The 24,454-nt window shown below is 34.0% G+C and overlaps 1 protein-coding gene across 4 annotated transcripts in view; it reads left to right on the top strand.

Annotated features, from left to right (window-relative positions):
* Positions 1 to 24,454, top strand: part of TAOK1 (TAO kinase 1) — a 143,861-nt gene that overhangs the window by 859 nt on the left and 118,548 nt on the right. For 2 of the 4 annotated variants that reach the window (XM_036033323.1, XM_036033325.1), the window contains exon 2: positions 19,541 to 19,643. The exons of 1 other annotated variant lie outside the window; for it this stretch is intronic. The gene's annotated coding sequence lies outside the window, so the exon portion shown is untranslated. The remainder of the gene's footprint in view (positions 1 to 19,540; positions 19,644 to 24,454) is intronic. One more of the 4 variants, XM_036033324.1, reaches the window with a different exon arrangement.

Here is a 24,454-nt window from a genome sequence, read left to right as displayed (position 1 = left end):
TTTGCTCTTTCCTGAGGGTCACCGGAAGGGGTGGTGGAAGGGGATGCCTCGAGGAAGGTGTGGCCCTCGGAGGGAGACCGGGTGAATGTGCACCCCGATTTAAAAGGCGCGAGGTCCCTTTCCCTTCTGGGTCCCTCTGCTCCTCCCTCTCCTTTGTAGTGCCTGTGTATTCTCGGGAAGGGAGACTGCTCTGGGTAGCTTGCTGGGTGGATTCCACCCCCCCCCCACCCCTTTTGCAGGAAATCTATACACCTCTTCTGTAGGTGTGATGGGAGCGTTTTCTCCCCTCCCCTTCCCCCTACCCCATCCTTTAGTCTGCTGCAATGCTGCAGAAGTCCAAGGCAGTTTCTTCATACACAGGCCCTTGTATACACTGAAGGGAGGGGGAGCAGGAGAGGGAAGTAATGGCGCTTCCCTTGGAAAGGTTACTCTCTTTCCTTTGGTTTTAAATTGATAACAGTACCGGTTTAATACTTTCCCCCTGAGATCTGCCCCTGGGAAGTGTATCTGTTCCTCTTGTTATTGTTGGCGGATGAGGCCTCTCTCGAGAGACCCCTGCCTAGTTCAAACAGTTTTAATGTCTCTTTCAAACACGGGATTGATATTTTTTTCGTGTGGGCATATTGGGTTTTCGTTAGGATTCAAATAAGATAAGTTTGTACCTCCATCCCCAACTTACTTTTTTTTTCTTCCTATGACTTTCGTAGTTCTTGAAGAATTGTTAAAGATCATGGCATATAGACAGGCTGTCGGATGGACACTCCTTCTTCCTGGGCTGTGAATTTTTAGGGTTAATGCTATTTTGTATAACATCGAAATTGGAAAATTTGGAAAATGATTAGTTTACAGGTCTTTCTTTAGCAAGTGTTTTGTTTCTTAAGGAAATGAAAAGCTAGTAAACACTATAATTTCCTTAATTATGCTGTGATAGAATCTCTATTCTGTGGTCAATAAGTCGTTTTCCACTTCTTTTGCTTCATGTCATATTTGTTTAAGACAGGTCCTCTTGTCTGGTTTACAGTAATACTTGTTGGTTTTGTCCTTTAGTAGAGTAGAAATAAATAAAATAGAAAATTTGACATTTTGGAAGTGTATTGCCCAGTGTATTTTGTTACCAAAATAGTCTTGAAGTCTACTGTTGCTACATTTTTCTTTAGTGTTTAAATTTACTGAAGTGATTGCAAAATGTTCCATATATGAATATTCATAGAGTTCAATAATTTTTTCACAAAGCAATGAAAGTAATTAAAATACGTATGTATAGTTATGAGTTGTCTTGATATTTTACTAACAAGTTGTATTTGGTGTTTAAGCCTCACTTAGTGACTTATTTTTAAATACTTTCAAATGCCATCTATATTTAATGTCTATGAGAGCTTTTCTGGTATTTTTTTCTTTTGCATTTTAAAACCTGTTTTCAGACAGAGATTAAAAGATGTTAGTAGTAGGAATGTTAGGCACTAATTTAGTTTCAGTCACGTTATTTCATGATTTTGATATAGGGAGACACGTTAATGGTATGTTAAATTGATTTATTATTTTTCCTCAGAAAATGGAATTCTCCTTGCTTTCTTTATTCTTTTGAATTTTACCTGGATTTATTTAACTTTTAACAGCATTTCTCATTTAATTCTTTATTTCACTGCACAAAGCTGCATGTTGTGTATAGGATTCCCCCCCTTCCCCCCACAGGCAAATTATCCCGTCAAGTCTAATTTTCTATGTTATGGTTTGTTGTTGATAATTCATATGTACTAGCATGCATAAACCCAAGCATACTGACTAGTAAAGAATGACTTTTTATCTTGGAAAGATGCAAGCAGAGAGGGTTTATCAATAAAGGCTACAAACCTTAAGAAAGTACACAGGATATGGGTAAACTACTTGCTACACTCAGCGTGTTAGAACTAAAAGAGGTACTCTTTAGGGCAACTAAAAAGGAACCCTATTTTTTGTAGCTGGGAGGAATTCTGCTAAAAGTGGTAAAAGTATGTTCATGATCAATTAGATAAATTCATTATTAAGGAAAAACTGCTGGAGGGTTATTTCAGCCGACCTCTGATGCCACTGTCAGAAGGGGAGTACTGAGAGCTCTTAGTCTGGGCTGGTTGATTTCAGATTAGAATGGTACTTCTTCTGTTACTAAATAGTTCATCTACAAAATGGCAGTGTACATCACTTCCTGTTCTTTCACAACTGGCCCTTTCTCTGGATTCCCTTTTAATGACTTAATTTTTGGCATTCTGATTCTGATTTGTTAATTTGGTTATAATTCTCATGTTTCATAGATGGAGGAATGGCTTAGCATCAAGTGGATTTAAAGGCTTTGAATAGTCTATAAGATTATCTTGACAGTGACTAAACTTCCTTCCAAACTAATGGATCGGATCATTTCTCAAACAGATTTAAACTTTTGAGAGGTTTTTAAGAAATATAACAGTGTGCAGGACCAAAAGTATGAGTGAACTGAATAGAAAATAATTATTGTATTTTCTATAATATATAATTTTGGGAGGAACTGTGGATATGGCAATTAATTGAATGAATGTTAAATATAAAAATGCTTTCTGTATATCAAGGCACATACATGATATTTAGTCCCATGTTATGATGCCATCCCACTAATAAAAAAGAAACTGGTTAGTTACAGAATACCAGAAGGACTGCATGCTCTTCACTAACCATAAAGAGTATAAGAGTCTTTGTTTTAAGAATTTGCTGGTACTTAATAGTTATGAATACTTAGTAAATCCAAAAGTCATGTAGGGGCCAACTCCTGGCATTGAAATTGGAGTTGAGATCAATCTGTTATTCAGTTACCTGGAAGTAAATTTGTTTTTCCCCCTTGACTGATATGTGTATTAAAGTCAGTTAATTTTTCCATTGTATGTCCTTTTGGTTTTCAGTAGTCCCTATTACTTACAATAATTGCACTCATACTAGTTTAACCTTTTTGAAATTAAGGTATATATTAGTTAAGGGCTGCTGTTCAGTTCAGGATCATATATGAATGGATCTCTTCCAAAAACGTTATTGTGTAAAATTGGGATTGTTTCATTAAACAGGATGCCAGCGTGTGTTCATCTGCCTTTACGTTTCTGTATTTGTTTGTGGCTGTGTTACTTTTTAATTTTGAATTCTAAAATGTAAGTGAAAAAGATACAAATCTGTATTTCATTGCATTGTATTCCATTGTTGGATTAAAGTATTTTAGATTTTAATGATAAAAATTAATGTTTAATTTCATTAAGGATATCTCATCTCTACTAAAAAATCAACATGCTTTAAAAAGTATAGATGGACTACAGTTATTTTCAATTGGGATGTATCTGTCAACATTTGGTTAACAATTATTTCTATATCAGCACTCTCATCCATTTGTGCTAGAAGCAGACTTTTGTTCTGCAATACAGTCTAAGGCTGAATCTTCTTACCTAATGACAAAATAAGTAGCCCATAAAAGGTGGAAAGGTTTTTTTCAAAATATAAGTACCTGCCATGTAAATAAGATAAATAAAAATATTACTGAGTACTTTGCATAATAGGCATATAGCCAGTGCCCGTGATATTGTCACTTACGGATAACTACATTTAATTTTCCTCTAACTTATCTTTAAAGCTGAGAAGAGGCTAACTTTTCCTTTGTTAAAAAAGGTTTTATTTATTTATTTTTAGAGAGAGAAGAAGGGAGGGAAAGAGAAACATCGATAGATTGCCTCTTGCCCACACCCAGCTGGGGACCTGGCCACAACCCAGATATGTGCCCTGACCTGGAATTGAGCCAGCGACCTTTCAATTCCCAGGTTGGCACTGAATCCAGTGAGCCACACCAGCCCAGGCTAATTTATCCTTTTGTTAAAGTTATTCAATATGATAGTGTTTTACAGATTTAGAAGTAGATGAATCACTTCATTCAGAAAGATATGCAAAGTTTAGTTTCTGAGAAAAGCACTAACAAATAGTGGAATGGAACAAAATACTGATTTGCAGCCACCAATAATAATAAAACGGGCACTTAATATATCTTAACTCCACCACTTATTAGCTGTGTAACTTGTTTATGTAACTTTTAAGCCTTATTTTCCCCATCTATAAAATGAAAGTAGTATCTACTTTACAAGGTTGTTAGGTTTAAATGGGATAACCCTTGTTAAATACTTAGCATATTGCTTGACACATAGTAAGCACTCATTAAGTTTTTGGCTATCACACACTAGCTGTTTATATAAATGTTTACAGATGAATATAGGGGGGTTAATATGGTTCATATTTAAGAATCAATTGCATTCCATAATTTTTATTTGAAGTTGGATTTATACATTTGGAGTTCGACATATATATTTGAAAGATATGATTAGAATTTTTAACCAAGGGTACCTTACAAATTCTTTTTTTACCTTTTTTTTTTTAATGTTCACTCAAGGACATGCCTACTGATTGTGGAGAGAAGGGAAGGGGAGGGAGAGAAGGCTCCATGTGAGAGAGACACATGGATAGACTCCTGCACACACCCAGACCGGGCACCCTGACCAAGGGGACAGAACTTGCAACCCAGGCATATGCCTGGACCTGGAATCAAACCTGCCCCCTTTCAGTCTGCTGGAAGTGCTCCATGCCACTTAGCAGCATTGATCAGGGCGCTTATACACTTTTTGTACCTATAATGAACTACTATGTAGTTCTACAAGAGATTTTCTTTTTCCTGTGCTGGATATAAAACCTATCCTAAAGAACATATTTCCTTTAACTTTGGTCCTTCATTTGTTTATTCATGGGCCATTTAATACCACTCTTACCAATTGGAGCTTTTTTTTACCATCCCCAGTTTTGAAGGCATGCAAAGTATTCATGCTTTCCTAAGCATTTGTTTATTTTTTTGAGGTATCATTTGTAGGTGTGTCTTCACTTTGAAAGTGCTTTATATTCCACATTGTATTAATTCAACACACATTAAATGATGATTATATGCCAGTAATACACGATACCTGCCCTGGATGAATTTTGCCTTCTCATTCTTTGCACTTCCTGATTGGTTTTCTCAAACTAGATATTCGTAGGAAAGCAAGGACCTTACTATGGTATGGTTGTCAGTTCCTATAAACCAGTGCTTTTCAAACTCTTAAGTTATGACCCATTAGTGGCTTGTGAATTCAATTTATTGGGTCACAGTAATGATTTTTAAAAGCAGAAAGTATCAGAGTGTGGTGTGTAAGTAAGGGTAAGCACTGTAGGGGAAACTTTTTTCCCTATATTTTGTGTTCTGGGTACCCATTTAAATATTTTTGAAATTTTTTTTCACGTCATCCTTTTTGCTTCTAATCTCGTGTCTTTGAAATATGAATATGCTTGTTTGTTTTTTCTTTTTAACAACTCTGCTTTCAGGCTCTCTGATTCTAGTTGCTAGTCTGTTTCATAGTGATGTTATATGCATATTTTTCTCTCTCATGCTTGTAGGGTACTGAGGACTTTGTTTAAAAGATCCTGGGCAGGCTACCAGCAGTTTTGAGTATGATGGTAACTTCTGAGATTTTATATCGGGGAACATGTGTTATCACATATGTAGTGTCACACCTTATGTGTCATGAGTGCAGTTTCTCCAGAATTGTCGAATTTATTTTAAAAAGGAAAACTATTTGGAACATATTAAGGAACTTTTAGTTTTATTTTTAAAGGTTTTTAAAATTATTCTCAGAGCGGAAGAGAGGGAGAGAAACATCAGTGTGTGAGAGAAACATTGATCTTTTGCCTCTTGCATATGCTGCCCTAACTGGACACCAGGCCCACAACCCAGGCGTGTGCCCTGACAGGGTTTGAACGTTGACTTTTCGCTTTGCAGGATGACAACCAACTGAGCCACACTAGTCAGGGCAATATTTTTTATTTTTATTCTGTAGATTTAATTTAAAAATATTAATTGCAGTATATGTTTTAATAAGATTTATTATATGCCTATTTAAACATATTAAATAAATATATTAATTATACAGTTCATCCTTGAATGATGTGAAAGCTAGGGATGCTGACCTCTTGCATAGTGGGAAATTCACATACAACTTTTGACTCCCCCAAAACTTAAGTTGTCCCTTGGTATCTGCAGGGGATTGGTTCCAGGATTCCCTCAGGGTACCAAAATCTGCAGATGCTCAAGTGCTCTATATAAAATGATGTAGATCAGTAATACAGTTTGCCCTCTGCATCTGTGGACACTCTCAACCACAGACTGAAAACAGAAAAGGTATTTATTGAAAAAAATTCATGTGTAAATGGACTTGCACAGTTCAAATCTGTGTTGTTGAAGGGTCAACTGTACTTTTAAAATTTCAGTTTGCTTTAATGCATTCTGTCTAACCATATCCTTATGTTTAGTTGATGTTTTTAATCTACTCATGGTAGTAGTTAGGAGTCTCTAGTTTGTATTTTGGATTGATTTCTAATTTATTCTCACTGAGACTGAGAAAGGTTTCAGAAAAAGTTGATGAACAGCGTCTCTAAACAAGGTCAAGGTTTTCCTTTTTTACTCTTGGGAATTTAGTGTCACCCAAAATTGGAAAGGCTTTGTCTCTTTGCTAAAAGCATACATATCCTCGATTGTAAAGACTAAAATTACTAATTAACCTATATTGTGCTTGATAAGGAAACTTTACTCTTCACTGGCACAGAAACTCTGTATGGCATGGGTTATATGTAGTATTTAATACATGGTATTTAAGTAATGTATAAATGGTAGATGATGACTGATGTTTTATAGGGACAGTTACATTACAGGAGTACAGTATTTCAGTAGGTTTTGTTTCAAGGATTCTGTGTTAATAGTATTTAATATGTAGTTTTGAAGTATTCTCATGCTGTGTACTTGCTTATGATTGTGATGTTTTATTGGGACCATCACATTATAGAATTACTATATTTCAGTTAATTTATTTCAAAAGCTTCTGAGTCCCAGAGGGACAATATAATGTACCCCACTTTCAGATTCTTTACTTTGAGATACAATAAGTTTTCTGTTATCTAGAAAAGCACAAATAATTTGAAAATAGAGTAATGAAAAGACCCTTTTATCATTTTAGGTACAGACAAAATATTTTTGTGTATTATGTTTAAATGTTTAATTCTATAAGTAATGCCATAAAACTTTAATCAGGAGCAAAAGGATTTTAAGAAGAAAAAGATGTGAAAATTTTCTGTTTGGGAAAGAAATGTTCTATAGTAGAGGAATTTGATTGCTAGCAATAGAAAGTATGGAATATGGATATTTATTTGTTTATATAACATTTTGATTGAACTGATTATACATATGTAAATATACTAATCTTTAGTAAATTGTTTGGAGAGAACTACATTCTAGAATAGCATAGTTTCAGAGAATATTTAAAATATTGATACATAAATTTTGTTTGTGTAGTATGTATTAGATAATTTGGTAAGTTAGAAGAGTAAGTTTCACTAGAGAGTTTAACTACTGTAGTAAAAGATAAATAATGAATTGTTACCAAATGAAATTTTTCTTTTTCTAGTCAAATACATATGAAGTAGATGCCAGTCATTATTTAATAATAAAATAAATGATAAGAGTGGTAGATACTGTTCTTTTTTTTTTTAATTTAGTAGCTTTAGTATTAGAATTGAGTTGGATTTTGGGTCTGTAAGGAGGGCCAAATGTAATTTTTGAAAAAAAATTTTAACAAGAATGGACTTTGGAAGTTGTATGTAAAATTTACCTTTAGTCTTATCTACTCTAAATAACTCAACAAGGCATCTGGTTAATTTAAGAGGCTTGTAACTACAGAATGCATTCAACCTTCCAGGCAATGGCTTGGAATATATTATGGTAAGAATGGTGAAATAGATACAATGTGCAAACATCTAAATATGTTTTATGACTCTCTTAGATGTGGTAAATCAAGTCATAAACAATAAAATGACTCTGTTGAGATATGAAATGTTTGTTAAATAATGCAAAAACTAATTGTTTATGACCATTAATATGTTGTTATACCACCATTCTATTTAACATAAATTATATTGGATTAAACTTAGATGAAATGGTATCCCGAGTTTTAGAATCCATTATTTTACTTTATCTTACTCTGGTGACATTGTAATGTGAGATTAAAACATTTTTTTGAAAGTGTTCTTTTAAAAATCTTTTGAAGCGTGGTCTTTGAGCTATTTGGTTTATTCATGCTTAATGTAGATATTAATTTCAATTTAACACTTTTTAAAGATATTTACATAGGTTATAATTTATGATTTGGCAAACCCCCAAATAATCCAGTTAAAAATGGGCAAGGGACTTGAATAGACATTTTTCAAAGAAGATATCTGAATGGCTAACAGGTATATGAAAAGATGCTTAACATCATTAGTTATTAGGGAAATGCAAATTAAAATCACAATGAAGCCCTGGCTGGTATGGCTCAGTGGATTGAGTGCTGGCCTGTGAACCAAAGGGTCATTAATGAGTTTAGTTCCCAGGCAGGGCACATTCCTGGGTTGTGGGCCAGGTCCCCGGCAAGGGGCACGTGAGAAGCAACCACACATTAATGTTTCTCTCTCTCTCTCTCTCTCTCTCTCTCTCTCCCCCCCTCCTTCTCTCTCTCCCTCCCCCTCTCTCCTTCTCTCCCTCTCCCTCCCTCCCTCTGTAAAAATAAATGAATAGAATCTTAAAAAAAAAAAGAAATCACAATGAAGTATCATCATGCCTGTTAGACTGGTAACCATCAAAAAGACAAGAGAAAATAAATGCTGTTGTGGATGTGCAGAAAAAGGAAACCTTGTGCATTGTTCTTGGGATTGTACATTTGTATAGTCATTATGGAAAACAGCATGGAGGTTCCTCAAAAAATCAAAAATAGAACTACCATATGATACAACAATTCTTTCTCTTGAAATACATACAAAGGAAATGAAAACACTAACTTGAAAAGGTATCTGCACTCCCCTCCCCCTGCCATGTTCATAGTAGCCAAGACAAGGAAACAACTTAAGTGTTCATTGATGAATGAGTGGATAAAGAAGTTGTGATGTGTATTTATACATATATATATATATGATGTTATATTATTTAGCCATAAACAAAGAATTCCTACCATTTGTGACAATGTGGATGGAACTTGAAGGCATTATGCTAAGTGAAGTAAGTCAGACAAAGAAAGACAAATACTGTATGATTTCACTTATATGTAGAATCTAATATAAAAACAAATAAAATCCTACCAAACTCACAGAAAAGGGATCCAGAATTGTGATTAAGTGAGGAGGGAGTTAAGGGGGGTGGTAAGGGGACTTGGAGGAAGGTGATTAAAAGGTGCAGACTTCCAGTTACAAGATAAGATTATAACTACTAGGGACATAATGTGTAATGTGATGGCTATAGTTAACTGCTGTACGATGTATCAGAAAATTGTTAAGAGAGTATATCCTAAGAGTTCTGTAACAAGGAGAAATATTTTTCCTTTTTATTGTGTCTCTTTATTGAGATAATGGATGTTAACTAAATCTATTGTGGTGGTCATCTCATAATACATGTAAACCATCATGCTGTAATATCTTAAATGTATATGGTGATGCACATCAGTTATTTCTCAGTAAAACTGGAAATTTAATTTGTATCGAGAAAAACTTATGATTTGTTGGTATGCACTGTGAAAACACCAAATCAAAATAGTTACTGATGGAATTTGAATTTATAGATTTCCAATTTAGCCAGGAAGCTATGTAGCTTTAGTATCAAAATAAGATTTAGTAATAATACATATTTATTATATAATATTTTGAGTGCTATATTAAACACTGTGCTTATCAGAATAGGTTAAGTAGTGACGTATTCATTACACATTTTTAAGTGTTCTTTGCTAGGGTAATGTGCCAGGATACAGAAATGAGCAAGACCTGATCCCTTCCATTTTCCAGTTTAATAGGATACGTACTTGCAAACAAATATATGCAATAATGCAGTGCAAGTTTTCTCAACCATAGCACTATTGACATTTTAGGTAGGATAATTCATTGTTATGGAAATCTGTGTTGTGTATTATGGATATTTTTTAGCATTAGATACCAGTAGTACTCCCCCTCAGTTGCAGTGATCAAAAATATCTGCAGACATTGCTAAAAGTCCCCTGGGGACAAAACCATCTCTGACTGAGACCCACTGGTGTAGTGAATACTAAGGTTAAAGTAAGTAGAATGTACAGAGAGCTGTTATAGCACAAATGAAGTAGAGTTAAGGGATAAACATTCCTCAGGTGAAATGATCCTTGAGGGAGTGAGATTTTATATGGGTCTGGAGGAAAAGTAGGAGCGGAAAGGGTATCATATAGTATTATATACCTGAGAGCATGAAAGATCAGTATCTAAGTAGGTGAAAACTAATAGTTTGTGGCTATAGGCTTATTTATGTGATTTGGGTTGGATATTTGGTAAAGTGAAGCTGAAAAGGTACTTTGGGGCCATCTCTCTCTTTTTTTTTTAACTAATTGAGGCATAATTAAGGAAGCAAAGTACATACTCATAAATAATGTATTTAATTTTTACAGATTTATACGCTTATATAAATGCCATACATAATAAGATATGGAACATCTAGCATATCTTACAGTTATTTCTTGAAAGGCCATTTTTATTGTGCTAATTGACATAAGTTCATATAAAAGCAGGAGTGTGATATGATCAGATTTGTGTTTTTAAAAGATTCCTCTGGATGTACTGTGGAGAATAGATGGGCAGAAATTATATGTAGGGAGATTGGTTAAGAGATTATTACAGAAGTCTAAAGTAGTAGCATTGATGTGATGAATTTGAGAGGTTAAGGCAGAAAAATTGGTGGAATTAGGGCCTTACTAGAGGTAGGGGAAAGGATATGTTGTGAATGGCTTTATTTTGCAAGGGAAGAAGGAAAAGTAATTTTGGCTTTGATTGTGTGTGAAGAGTGACTAGGTTATAGGTGTAACAACTCAAAAATTTCAGTGACTTAATAGGACAAATATTTTTTGCTTCACATGTGTATAGTGTGAGTGAGTGGGTGGATTCTGCTTTGTTCTCAGACCTTCTGCAAGGTCTCAGACTGATGGAGGCTCCATCTCAACCCATGTATCCCATGGATCTCCATGGCAAAGGGAAGGAGACTGTTGCTAATAACTCACTGGCTCTCTAATGTCTACCTAGAAAATGGTCATATCTTTTTGGCTTATTGTTCATTGGCTAAAGTAAGTTGTATGACCTTAGAGATTTTACAGAGGGTAAGAAAGTGCAGTTCTACTGTGTGTTCTGAAGAGAATTGAACATGGTAAATGTTTGTCATGTGTTGAGTTATAGCTTAGTCTTAAAATTTGAATTATGTTGAAACTTACAGTTAGAAGCTTAGTAGTAAGAGCCACCATTTACTGAGTGTTTACTGTGTGCCAGGTACTTTAAGACATTTTTATTTTAATTTTTTGCAAACTGATGTTCTTGAGGTTAAATAACTTGTTTAAGATCACATAGCCAGTAAGTGATGGAGCTAGGAGTGTGTAAAGCCTGAGGTAGTTGTACTATATATACTAGGTTGAGTGGCACCTACTTGGCAGTAGGGTGGAGGGAGGAAAAAAACTTCTTGATTGATTGACCAATCAAATATTGTTAGACTTAAATGAATTAGCAGTGGCGTTCTTCCTGTAAATAACATTTCTCTTTAAGATTTTTTTCTGAAATTTCACAAGGTTAAGACTATTTCATTGCATTTTAATGATTCACAGATTAAAAGCTGCTGTTTCTTAACCATTAATTTTGTTCTTTAACACCTTCTATTTGATTTCTGCCTATACCACTCTACTGAACTTGTTCTCTAAGGCTACCTATTTATTATAGTGTTGGAGCCTGAGAATCTTTCGTCAGTTCTTTGTACATGCAATACCAATGTATGTGATTTACTTCTCTGTTAAAATTTCCTTTCAGGTTTGTGAATTGCTAGTCATGGTGGTGTTGGTAATCAGAATAATAGGGAGTCTGGCTGGTAGGGACAGAAAGTCAAATAGAAGGCTGAGTTAGGAGTAGGGATTTTTGTAAGAAAACCTAGGAAAGATGAAAGGAAACAAGTAAATCTGATCTGTACAACTGTCTTCTTACCTGTCTTGGAAAGAAAGGACTTAACTTTGAGAGGCTGACAGTACTTTGACATGAAGTTAATAGGCAGAGCTAAGGCTTTCAATAATAAGGAAGGTCAGTGAGTTATTTGAGAAGAAAGTGAGAAGAAAGTTAATCAAACAAAGCATTTCCATCATTTCTATCCTTACATCTTGGAGCCATGATTGGTCTTTGGAAAATCAGCAACTTTTGTCTTAAAAATCAGAAAGGCCTTAAATAACAGAAAAAAATTAAATTACTTAGAATAAGATAACTTATAGCTGGTATAAAATTCAAAAGGTACAAAAAGTTATAACATGAAAAGTAAGTTATCCACCCTGGCTGGTGTGGCTCAGTGGATTGAGCACTGGCCTGTGAACCAAAGGGCTACTTACTGGTTTGATTCTCAGTGAGGACACATGCTTGGGTTGCAGGCCAAGTCCCCAGTTGGGGGTGCGAGAAAGGCAACCACACATTTGTGTTTCTCTTCCTCTAATTCTCCCTCCTTTTCTCTAAAAATAAATAAATAAATACAGTCTTTAAAAAAAATAAAGTTACCCTGTCACATCTGTCCTCTGCCTACCCTCGACCCCTTCCTACTAGCAACCACATTTCTTGTGCATCCTTTCAAAGATAGTTGGCATTAAACATCTGAATGATGGGATTAGGCATGGTGGGTGGAACCCACTTGCTATGCATATCTCCAGAAGAATGATAAACATTTACAAGCCCTTCATCAAAACTTTGTGGAGGAAAGACTGGAAAAGCTTATCATTAGCAAATTAACTGTGTGGTACACATGGCTAATTTAGAATATGTAATTGTTACTGGCATTTTCTTTACTTAGAATTCAGTGTATGTAAAAAATGTTAAAAATCCTGAGAGTATGTATCTACTTGTGTCCTTAGGCTTTCTGACCTTATTTTCTTTTTAATATCTTAAGTGCCTAAAATATCAGTTTGTTTATTAGTAGATTTTCAGGAAACAGGACTTTGAGTTTAGAGAGAGACTTTCTCCCTGTTTGCAAAGTACTATGTTAAATGCTGGAGAGAAATGGTGTTCATGAAAGACAGGTTTAGAATCCACAAGGAGAATAAAATTCATGTGTGGTCTTTTATGTCTTCTATTCCTTATAATGTTTAACACTATTTATAATCTCCTCCTTCTTAAAAATTTTATATTACTGGTTATTTCTGACTTCTAACTGAATGTCTCAAAACATTTGATACTTTTTTGTTTGTTTTTTGCCCAGGTCCTCTTTTTCTTCTCTTTCCACTGCCTTTCCCCATCCCATTCTTTATTCCTATCTGAGATTCTTGCATTTCTTGGCTATCCATAGACACATCAGGTTCGACACATTTTAAAATAAATTCATCTTTTCCCTCTCTTGCAAAAAGTAACCCTTATTTACCTACCTGTTTCAGTGTTAATAACATATTTTTGAATCAACTTTACCAAGGTATAGTTTACTTGAAGTAAAATTCACACATTTTTAGTGTACAGATCAATGGCTGTAACCATCACTATAATGATGTAGAACATTTTTATGTCTGTAGAAAATCCCCCAGGCCTTTTTGCAATCAGTCTCACCCCAGTTTTATTCCTAGTCAGCCACTGACATGATTTCTGTTACTAAGAATTAGACTTGTCTTTTCTAGAGTTTCATTTTGTGTTTAATTTCTTTCTTGTGACATAATATCTATGATAGTCATCCATACTGTTGCATGTATCAGTAGTTCACTTCTTGTATTGCTTAGTAATAATATTCCAGTGTTTGAATGTATCATAATTTATCCATTCACTTGTTGATTTATTTTGAATCATTTCTATTTTTTGGCTATTAATGAGTAAAGCTGCTGTGAACATTTGTGTACAAGCTTTGTATGGACATACAGTTTTATTTCTGTTAATTTTTCTAAAGTCTAGAAACTTGATTCTTTTAATCTCTTTCCTCACGTGCATTCATCCAGTAAATTATGGGGTTTATTCCTTTGAAATATGTTTCATCTTTTGTTCACTTTTCCATGGATATTTAACACTTTTGTGAGAAGCTACTTTTTATTTTGTGAAGCCTTATTTCAGGAGTAGGGGATGTAAGGGTGATGATACAAACCCAGTCCTTGCTGAGTGAAGTTCTAGTCAGTTAGGAAATGCTGACTAAAATTGGTGAGAGGATGCTACTGACATTGAAGGTACAGAGTGGGGAAAAGGGATGTTGCTGCTGGATGCACTCTGCTGCTGATTTCATTCCATCCCTATAGGCACCATTTAGTTCCTATTTTAGTGGGTAAGTTAAGATTGCCGCTTTCACTTTTTTTTGTTTGTTTGTTTATTTGTTTTGTTGTATATTCATGGGTATATATATGGTGTGGAGTGGTGAAAGACAAAGTTTATCATCTTGGATCTCTCATTGCTGTGTCAACTTGAGCAAATTACATAACCTCTGGGTCTCAGTTTTATCATCTGTAAAATAGGATGATAATAATAATACCTGTCACATAGGATTGTTAAGAGAATTGGATACATTATTATATATACCTCTTAGAATAGTACTTGGCATATTGTATTATATAAATATTAGCTAGTGTTATTATCTTAATTTAAAATTACTTAAAAAGGCTATCTTTTCCACTCATTTTAGTTCTTATATATTGCTGTAAGATTTATCTCCTAACACACACCACTCTCGTTACCTGTTCAAATTTACAAAGGTGCAGTATCATCTGGTAACTATTTGTGTCTTTTTATTTCAATTGTGGTAAAATATATAAGCAATAAAGTGCACAAATGAATTTTAACAATTATATTCACCACTCAGATTAAGCTATAGAAAGTTTCTAACATTCCACAAGTTTCCTCCATGTTCCCCCCCCCCCCAATAACCATCCCTTTTCATCTGTTGTGATTTCTTTAGATTATTTTTGCAAATAAATCCTCACTTAAGGATATGTTTGTTTATTTATTTTTTTTTTTTGAGAGAGAGAGAAATATTGATGTAAGAGAGAAACATCAATTGTTGCCTCCAATATGCACCCTGACTGGGAACCTCAACCTAGGTATGTGCCCAGATTGGGAATTGAACCCTCAACTTTTGGGTGTACAAAAACAACTCTCCAAGCCACTGAGCCACCTGGCCAGGGCCCAATCAATCTTTTTTTAAATTGAGGTATAGTTGACATATACCATTATATTCCTTTCAGTTTTACACCATAATAATTCAATGTTTGTATGTATTACAAAATTACCACAGTGTGGTTAACATCTGTCACCATGCATTGTTACAGTTTTTTTCTTATATAAGAACTTTTAAGTTCTATTCTCTAAGCCACTTTTGAAAGTACTATACAGTATTATTTAACTGTAGTTACCATGCTGTACATTATATCCTTATAACATTTATTTTGTAATTCAGATTTGTACCTTTTGACCCTCTTCACCTCATTTCACCCCGCCATCCCAAAACCCCACCTCTGGCAGCTAGCTGTCAATCTGTTTTCTCTATCTGTGACTCGAGCTTGTTTATTTTTTTAGACTCCACATATAAGTGAGATTATACAGTTTTGTTTTTGTCTTTCTCTCTGACTTATTTCACTTAGCATAACTCCCTCAAGATCAATCCATATTGTTGTAAGTGGTGAGATTTCATTTTTTTGCAGCCGAATAATAATACTCCATGATAGATATACACATATATTTGTATACAGCCTATATGTTTATGTTAATATAGATTATGAATATTATGTTTGCATATATTTCTAGCCCACATTTTCTTTATCCATTCATCCATTGGTGAACACTTAAGTTATTTCTATTCTTTTGCTATTGTAACTAATACTTAAGTGAACATGGGGGGGTACAGATATCTCAGATATCTTTTCAAGTTAGTGTTCCTTTTTTTTTTTATAATTACCCAGAAGTAGAATTGCTGGATCATGTGATAGTTTTATTCTTGATTTTTTGAGTGACCTCCCTACTGTTTTCCATAGTGGCTGTACCGTTTTCCAATCCCATCAGCAATGTATGAGGATTCCCCTTTCTCCACATTCTTGCCAACACTTGTTATTTCTTGTCTTTTTTATAACAGCCATTCTAACAAGTGTGAGGTAATACCTCATTGTGTTTTTGATTTGCATTTCTCTGATAATTAGTGATGGTGAACACTGTATGTCTTGTTTGGAAAAATGTCTGCTCTCATCCTCTGCCCATTTTCAAATCAGATTGTTTGGATTTTTTTTTCCCTTGGGTTACAGAGTTGTATAAGTTCTTTATATATTTTAAATATTAACCTTGTATCAGATATATGATGTACAAATATTTTCTCCCATTCTGCAGGTTGTCTTTCATTTGTTGATGGTACAGATAATTATTTTGTTTAATTTTTAAGGTTATCTGTGATTGGTCCTTCCATGTTGCTGCAGCCTGTTTTCCATTACTGCCCAACACACAGCCTTCGTTATACCTGCTCTGCCTATGTTATGATGTCTCCTCAGTGCCCTGTTTTATCTCGTCTGTCCTGTTCTCTCTGTCCATTCAAGTCTTCCTTGAAATTGTGCCTAACTGTTTCAACTTATACTGTCCTTGTTCTTCTGTTTTACTTTTTCTAAAAGTATTTAATGAGATATTTTCCTTTTTTGCAATTACTTAATCATCTTAACTTTATTAGGACTATGGTTATTTTGTATTGCTCCCTTATAATGCCTAGCATAGGACACATAGTATTAATTATTGAGTTTTTAAAATTTAAATTCTCTTAAGTATTAAACAGAGGCCAGCAATTGTATTAGAGAACTTGACAGTGAATGAGGACAACTATTTGTAAAACCACAAGAAATAAAAGGCACAGCTCCATAAACCTATATAGATTTTGAAGCCATACTAGTGTGCTAGATTACAGTGGAATCTAAAATTTAAAACTGGAAAACAGGTACAGGTAATCTGATTAGGTATCCTTTCTTCCCTTGAACATTGAATCCATGGGAATTGCTTGTGTGGGTCATGATATGTCTATGAACTTCCTGAGGCTATATACAATTTGCTAGGTAGATACACATGTACATTTTTCTAGAGTAAGAATCTGTAACTTAATTGGATTTTCAAAAGTCTGTGGTTCAAAAAACTTTAAGATCCTATGACCTAGCCAAAATATGACATTTTTCAGATGAGACAACTGAGGCTCAGACATAAATCAAGACACAAGAGGGATGACTTACTCGTACAGTCATTGTTATTCACAGTGATGATCCTTGAGTCAGAAGGAAAATAGTATTAGTTCAGTATGTATCTAATACAATTAGGAAGTATTTCTATCCCAAATGGTTAAAATAAACTTCTAAAAAATCGAGGTCAAATCCACGTAGTATTAAATTAATAATTTAAAAACGAATAATTCAGTGGCATTTAGTACGTTCACAGTATTGTATCACCACCACCTCTATTCTAGGATAAGTAAATTTTACCTACCGTAGAAGCAGACCCTTTACACATTAAGCCATTGTTTCCTTTTCACCCCTTTTCCCTGCCCTGATAACCATCAATCTGCATTCTCTCTGTTAATTTGCATATTCTGCATATTTCAGATAAATGGAATCTCATATTGTATTGAGTTGTCCAAAAAGTCTGTTTAGTTTTTTTCTGTAAAATAAGACACGTTTCATTTTCATCAATAGCTTTATTGATTTGGATATTTTGAGTATGTCGGCTATCTTCTGTGTGGTATAATATTGATTTTTCTCAATTACTGTCTCGATTTGATCACTATCAACTTCACCTGGTCTACCTGACCATGGAGCATTGTCCAGAGAGAAATCTCTAGCCTGAAACTTCGCAAAGCACTTTTGACACATTTGATCAGTCACAGCACCTTCTCCATACACTGCACAAATCTTTTTTGCGTTCCAGTTAACATTTTTACCTTTCTTGAAATAATAAAGCGTAATACACCAAAAGTGTCACTTGTTTTCTTCCATCTTCAATATTAAATGGCTACACAAAAATTCACCAATTTTGATAAGTTTTTTTAAATGCATGCTGATATGGCAGCCGTCACAATACAATCTAACCAAATTGTTTCAAATGATGTTAAAGACAACTAAGTGCTACTAGGGCCGTTTTACAGAAAAAACAAATGAACTTTTTGGCCAGCCTAGTACAGCCATTATGCCTGGCTTTCATTTAGCATAATTCTGTGGAGCTTCATCTACCTTGTACTATGTATTAGTATTTCATTCCTTTTTTGGCTGGATAATATTCTATTTATATTACTGTTTGTATATCCATCTGTTGATGGATATTTGGGCTGTTTTTACCTTTTGGTTATTGTAAATAGTGCTGCTGTGAACATGTATGTTATAAGTACTTCTTTGAATACCTATTTTCAGTTCTTGTGAGTATATACCTATGTCTAAAATTGCTTGGTCATATGGTAATTCTATATTTAGCTTTGAGGACCTGCCTGCCAGTTGTTTTCCACAACAACAGAACCATTTTACATTGCCACCAGCAATGCACAAGGGTTCCGGTTTCTCCACATCTATTAATAACAGTTAATTTTTGTTAAAAATTTTTTTAAACATTTTATTTATTTATTTTTATAGAGAGTGGAAGGGAGAGAAACATCCATGTACAAGAGAAACATCGATCGATTGCCTTTTGCACACCCCCAACTGGGGACCTGGCCTGCAACCCAGGCATGTGTCCTGAGACTGGGAATCAAACCAATGCCCTTTTGGTTAATAGGCCAGAGCTCAGTCCACTGAGACACACCAGCCAGGCCTTCTGTTAACAATTTTTTTAAATTATGAGGCATCCTTTTGGGTTCGACATGCATTTCCCTAGTGACTAATAATGTTGAGCATGCTCTCAATTTGCTTATTGGTCATTATGTATCTTCTTTAGAAAAATAGAAACTTGATTTTCCAAGAGGTATGCTTAAGTTAATCAAGAAAAATCTTTCAAAATGTAAAATATTTGCTGTTACTATATAATTAAGTGCCATACTATTTGGTACAAGTACAGAGTCCTTTGGGTAATTAAAAAGAAGAGAGCCCTGACCAGGTAGATCAGTTGGTTAGAGCATCATTCCAGTAAGCCAAAGTTGTGAGTTTGACCCCTAGTGAGAACACATACAAGAATCTCTCTTTCCCCTCCCTTCCTGTCTCTGTCTAAAATCAAGAAATGAACAACAACAAAAAAAAAAAAAGAAAGAGAAAAAAGGGAGATGGTGGGACTAGTTTAAATTTTGAGAGTTTGAGACCCCTTTTAACATTTTGTACAATTAAAAATTTTAATGCAGGTAAAGTAACTTTAGGGTGTTTCTCACCTTCAAATAGTTGAATAATGTCCTTTGACTTGGCATTGAAAGATCTCCATTTAATTTTATGCATTGAAAAGTACAATTAAAAAAAAAATCCTCACCCAAGGATATGTTTATTGATTTTAGAGAAAGAGGAAGGAAGAGAGAGAAAGGCATTGATGTGAGAGAGAAACATTGATTGCTTGCCTCCCATTCGTGCCCGTGCCCCAACTGGAACCCCCCAACCAAGGTATGTACCTTAATGGTAATCAAACCTGCAACCTTTGTGTGTATGGGACAACATTCCAACCAACTGAGCCACCTGGCCAGGGCAAAAGAAAAAAAGCACAAGTTTTTAAGTTATACATATTAAATTATTTGATTTCAGGTAAGTAACATAAAGATATAATATATTAAACAGACAAAGATGAGCAGGTAAAAATAAAGATAGGAAAACAAGATGAGTCCTCAGGTAAAATACTCTGAAACTATTGATGACATTTAGTATATTAAGCTTTATTGAAGTATAATTCATATACAAATAATTGTACAATTTGTATATACATTTTGATGCCTCAGTCAAGGTATAAAACATATTCATTACCTCCAAAAATTTTCTCTTGTTCTTTTTTGATTATTGTTTTTTTATTTTTGTAGTAAGAACATTTAACATGAGAACTATACTCTAACTAGCTTCATGATATTTACTGTTGAAAGAAATGGACTGAGAATTTGTTTCATGCTTTTTTGCTAAGTAAGGAGAGAAATAGTCAAATAGAAGATTTAGTGTCCATTAGATATAAAGGGGGAAAAAAACATTCCATGAGAAAATAATTTGAATAATTAAAGGGGTGGTTATAGATTAGAAATTAATAAATAGAACATACTGAGTGGCTTCTTCCATTAATGTAAGCTGAAAGTATGTATTTGTCATTTTTTAAAGTCTGGTTTAATCCTCAAACTATGTTGAGGAACAGGTTTGAACTGATTTGTGATTTTAATTTCCCTCCTTGGAATTATATTTAGTGCCATATGGTACTTTAGAAAGGCAAATTTTGAACTCATTAATATTCTAAAAGGGGTAAACTTCTTCAAGGCAGATACTATCTTTTACTCATTTTTTAATTTAATAAGTTCTTGTTAAATAAGCTTGTAATTGTTTTTATATTTGCTTATACTACTTTATAATTTCTGAATCTCCAGCACCTAGGACAGTACCTGGGACTTGGTAAAGGCCTAGTAGATGTTGCATGAATTATGCTTATTTTGGTTTACTGGTTGGTTTTGATGTTGTCTAGTTACATCGAAAGGAAGCAAGTTGGTTCAAGCTTGATAGCAATAAGAATGCTTGATCTTTTTATAGTTTCTTTTCCCTCATGAGTTATTGTATATATTTCAGTATTGGAACATGGAGCATTGTTAAACCTAAATGTTAATGATTTGCTATGATAATTATATTTTTTAACATATGGTCAAAACTGGTATTTTTCCCCCTAAAATTTTACAAATTTAAAAGGATATTATAGTAATTGCTTAGAATAAAACGCATTTCTCCCAATTTGCTAATATTTGAGTATATCATATAAATTCATTAACTGCAAAGGAATAGTATAATAAGAATTTAATATTTCTTTCATATAGACTTACAGAAATCAAAGTAGATGCTAAAATATTGTTTTAATACATAGCTCTCAGTAGTTAAGGGTTTATAACTGGAGGTTTCACTTGAGAGTCAGGCATTCTTTTTTGTATTTTTTCCAGCTTTATTGAGCTATAATTGACATATAATGTATGTTTAAAAATTTTGCACCCTGGCTGGAGTAGCTCAGTGGATTGAGCGCGGGCTGCGAACCAAAGCATCACAGGTTCGATTCCCAGTCAGGGCACATGCCTGGGTTGCAGGCCATGGCCCCCAGTAACCACAGATGGATGTTTCTCTCTCTCTCTTTCTCCCTCCCTTCCTTCTCTAAAAATAAATAAATAAAATCTTAAAAAAAATTTTTTGCAATAGTTAGGCTTATGGAAAAATTGCAGTTAGTAAAGTGTTCAAGTATGCCCTTCATTCGGCTTCCCCTAAGCATATATAATCATAGATTACCAAATTAGAAAATCCACATTGGGATAATATTATGAACTTAACCTCAGCCCTTGTTTACCAGTTTTTCCACTAGTAATCCTTTCTCTTCCAAGATCTCACACTACAATTTGTTGTATGTCCTTGGTCTCCTCCTGGCTGTGATGGTACTTCAGTCTTTTCTTGTCTTTTATGACCTTGACACTTTTGATGAGTACTGGTCACTTATTTTTAAAATGTCTCTCACTTAGGAATTAATTTGTTTTCTCACGATTATATTGAGGATGTGTAAAAAAGATTTTATTTATTTTTAGAGGGGAAGGGAGGGAGAAACAGGGAGAGAAACATCAGTATGTGGTTGCCCCTTTGCACCCTCTACTGGGGGTGGGGGCCTGGCATGTGCCCTGACTGGGAATCAAACCAGTGACCCTTTGGTTCGCAGGCAGGCATTCAATTCACTGAGCCACACGAGCCAGGACTGAGGACGTATATTTTTGTTAGGAATACTTCAAAGTGGTATTGTGACCTTCTCAGATGTATAACCTGATGTTGATATGTCTTATTGCTGTTGATGTTAACTCGGTTCATTTGCTTAAGGTGGTTATCTGCTGCATTCTCCACTTTAACTACCACTTTTCAATTTGTAGTTAATATCCTGAGACTTTGTGTTTCCTGGTACTTTTGTCAAAATTAAGAAACTGACATGAGCGTATGATTACTTATTATTAACTAAACTCCTGACTTTATTTGGATATCACCAGTTTCTCCATTAAAGTTTTCTTTCTGTCACAGTTTGCTCTGAAATGAGTCAATTTCTCAGTCCTTTCTGTCTTTGTTTTTTATGACCTTGGCAGTCTTAAGATGTCTTGGCCAGCTATCCTGAAGAATGTTTCCCATCTAGGTTTGTTTGATATTTTTCTTATGGTTAGAGATGATAGGTTTTGTGGAAGAATACCACTGAAATGTAGTGCCTTTTCTCATTTCCTCATGTCAGGAGGTATATGACATCCTCATGCTGTTGATGATGTTAGCCTTCCTCACTTGGTTAGTGTAGTGTTTACAGTTTCACGGATGTAAAGTTACAATTTTCCTTTTACCTGCTCTATTCTTTGGAAGTGAGTCATTAAGTCTAGTCCCTGCCTTACATGGGGAGGAGGCTCTCGTAATTTTGATTTGCACTTCCTTGATGTCTCTTCATGGTGATTATTTGCTATGTATCTCTCTTCTTTAGCTAAGTTAGTTGCCCTCCATCCATTTTAAAATTGGGCTGTTTGTTATTATTTAGTTATGAATTTTATATGTACTCAGGATATAAGCCCTTTTATTAGATAAATGTTTTTTGCAAATATTTTCTCTCAGTCTCCGACTTGTCTTTTATTTTTTTAACACTATCTTTCAAAGAACAGTTTTCAGTTTTGATGAGGTCTAGTTTATGAGTTTCTTCTTTTTTTTAATGGATTGTGCTTTTGGCTTTATATCTAGGAAATTTTTGCATAAATGAAGGTCATGAAAAATTTTTGCCTTTATAGAAGTTTAAAATTTTTTGGTTTTACATTTAAGTCTTTTACTTATTTTGAGTGAGTTATTTAGGGGTAAGGTAAAAAGTTGTTTTTTTAAAAAACATATTTCATACTATCTAATGAAAAGACTGTCCTTTCCTCATTGAATTTGCACCTTTGTCAAACAGCAATTCACTGTATATGTGTATGTCATCTTCTGGTCTCTGTTACATTAATCTATGTTTTTATCCGTGTACCAACATCACACTATTTTAATGACTATAATTTTATACTATCTTGAGTTCAGTTAGAGTGTGTCCTCCCTTGATTCTATTCGAAATTGTTTTGGCTATCCCAAGTGCTTTGCTTTTTTATGTAAGTTTTAGAATCACTTTGTCAGCTCCTACAAATTGACTACTGTCTTTTGAGATTGGGTTGAATCTTTGGATGATTTGGAAGAGAATTGACATCCTGTCAATATTCAGTCTCCTAATCTACAAGTAAGATGTATAGCTCTCCATGTATTTGGATCATCTTTGATTTCTATCATCAATGTTTTGTAGTTATCTGCATGTATATTCTGCACATATTTGTTAGATTTATCCCTAAGTATTTAATGATTTTTGATGTTAGTATAAATGTTACTTTTTTTCTCCTAAGTTTTAGTTTCATTACTAGTGTATAAAAATACAATTGATTTTTGTATATTGACTTTGTATTCTGCAACCTTGATAAACTTACTTATTCTAGTAGCTACTTATAGATTATTTGGGATTTTCTATGTGGACAGTTAAGTCTATGAATAAAGAATTTTGTTTCTTTTCAGTCTGAATGTCTTTTGTTTCTTGAATAGATATGATGAATGAATATCCTTGCCTTGTTTCCCATATTATGGTGACAGTATTTAATCTTTCATCATTACATGTGATATTAACTGTAGGGTTCTTACAGATATTTTTTATCAGGTTAAGGGAACTTCTGCTTACAGTTTACTGAAAGTTTTTGTCATGAGAATTGAATTTTGTCGAATGCTTTTTTTGAATCTACTAAAATATCGTTAAGCTTTTTTAGTTTAATATAGTGAATTATATACATTGATTGATTTTCAAGTCTGTGATATATTCCACTTGCTCATGATATATCATTATTTTTATAAACTGCTGGGTTCTGTTTGCTAATATTTTGTTCAGAAGTTTGCACTTAAATCCATGTGGGATACTGGTCTGTCATTTTCTTGTTCATATCTTTTTCTGGTATCATGTTATTTTGACTTAATAAAATAAGTTGGTAAGTGTTTATATGTTGGAAGAGTTTATGTAGAGCGGGTGTTATTTCTTTTTTAAATATTTGGTAGAATTTGCTAGTAAAACTATCTGGGCCTAGAGTTTTCTTTGTGAGAAAGCTTTAGCTACTAATTCAGTTTAATGGAAACAGCTATTTTCAGTTATTTATTTATTTACTCTTGAGTAACTTTGATAGTTTTTGTTT

Source organism: Phyllostomus discolor, chromosome 8, assembly GCF_004126475.2.
Source record: "Phyllostomus discolor isolate MPI-MPIP mPhyDis1 chromosome 8, mPhyDis1.pri.v3, whole genome shotgun sequence".
NCBI classification, from domain to species: Eukaryota; Metazoa; Chordata; class Mammalia; order Chiroptera; family Phyllostomidae; genus Phyllostomus; species Phyllostomus discolor.
The sequence above is the reverse complement of the archived record's forward strand: the minus strand, read 5'-3'. Positions and strand labels throughout refer to the sequence as shown.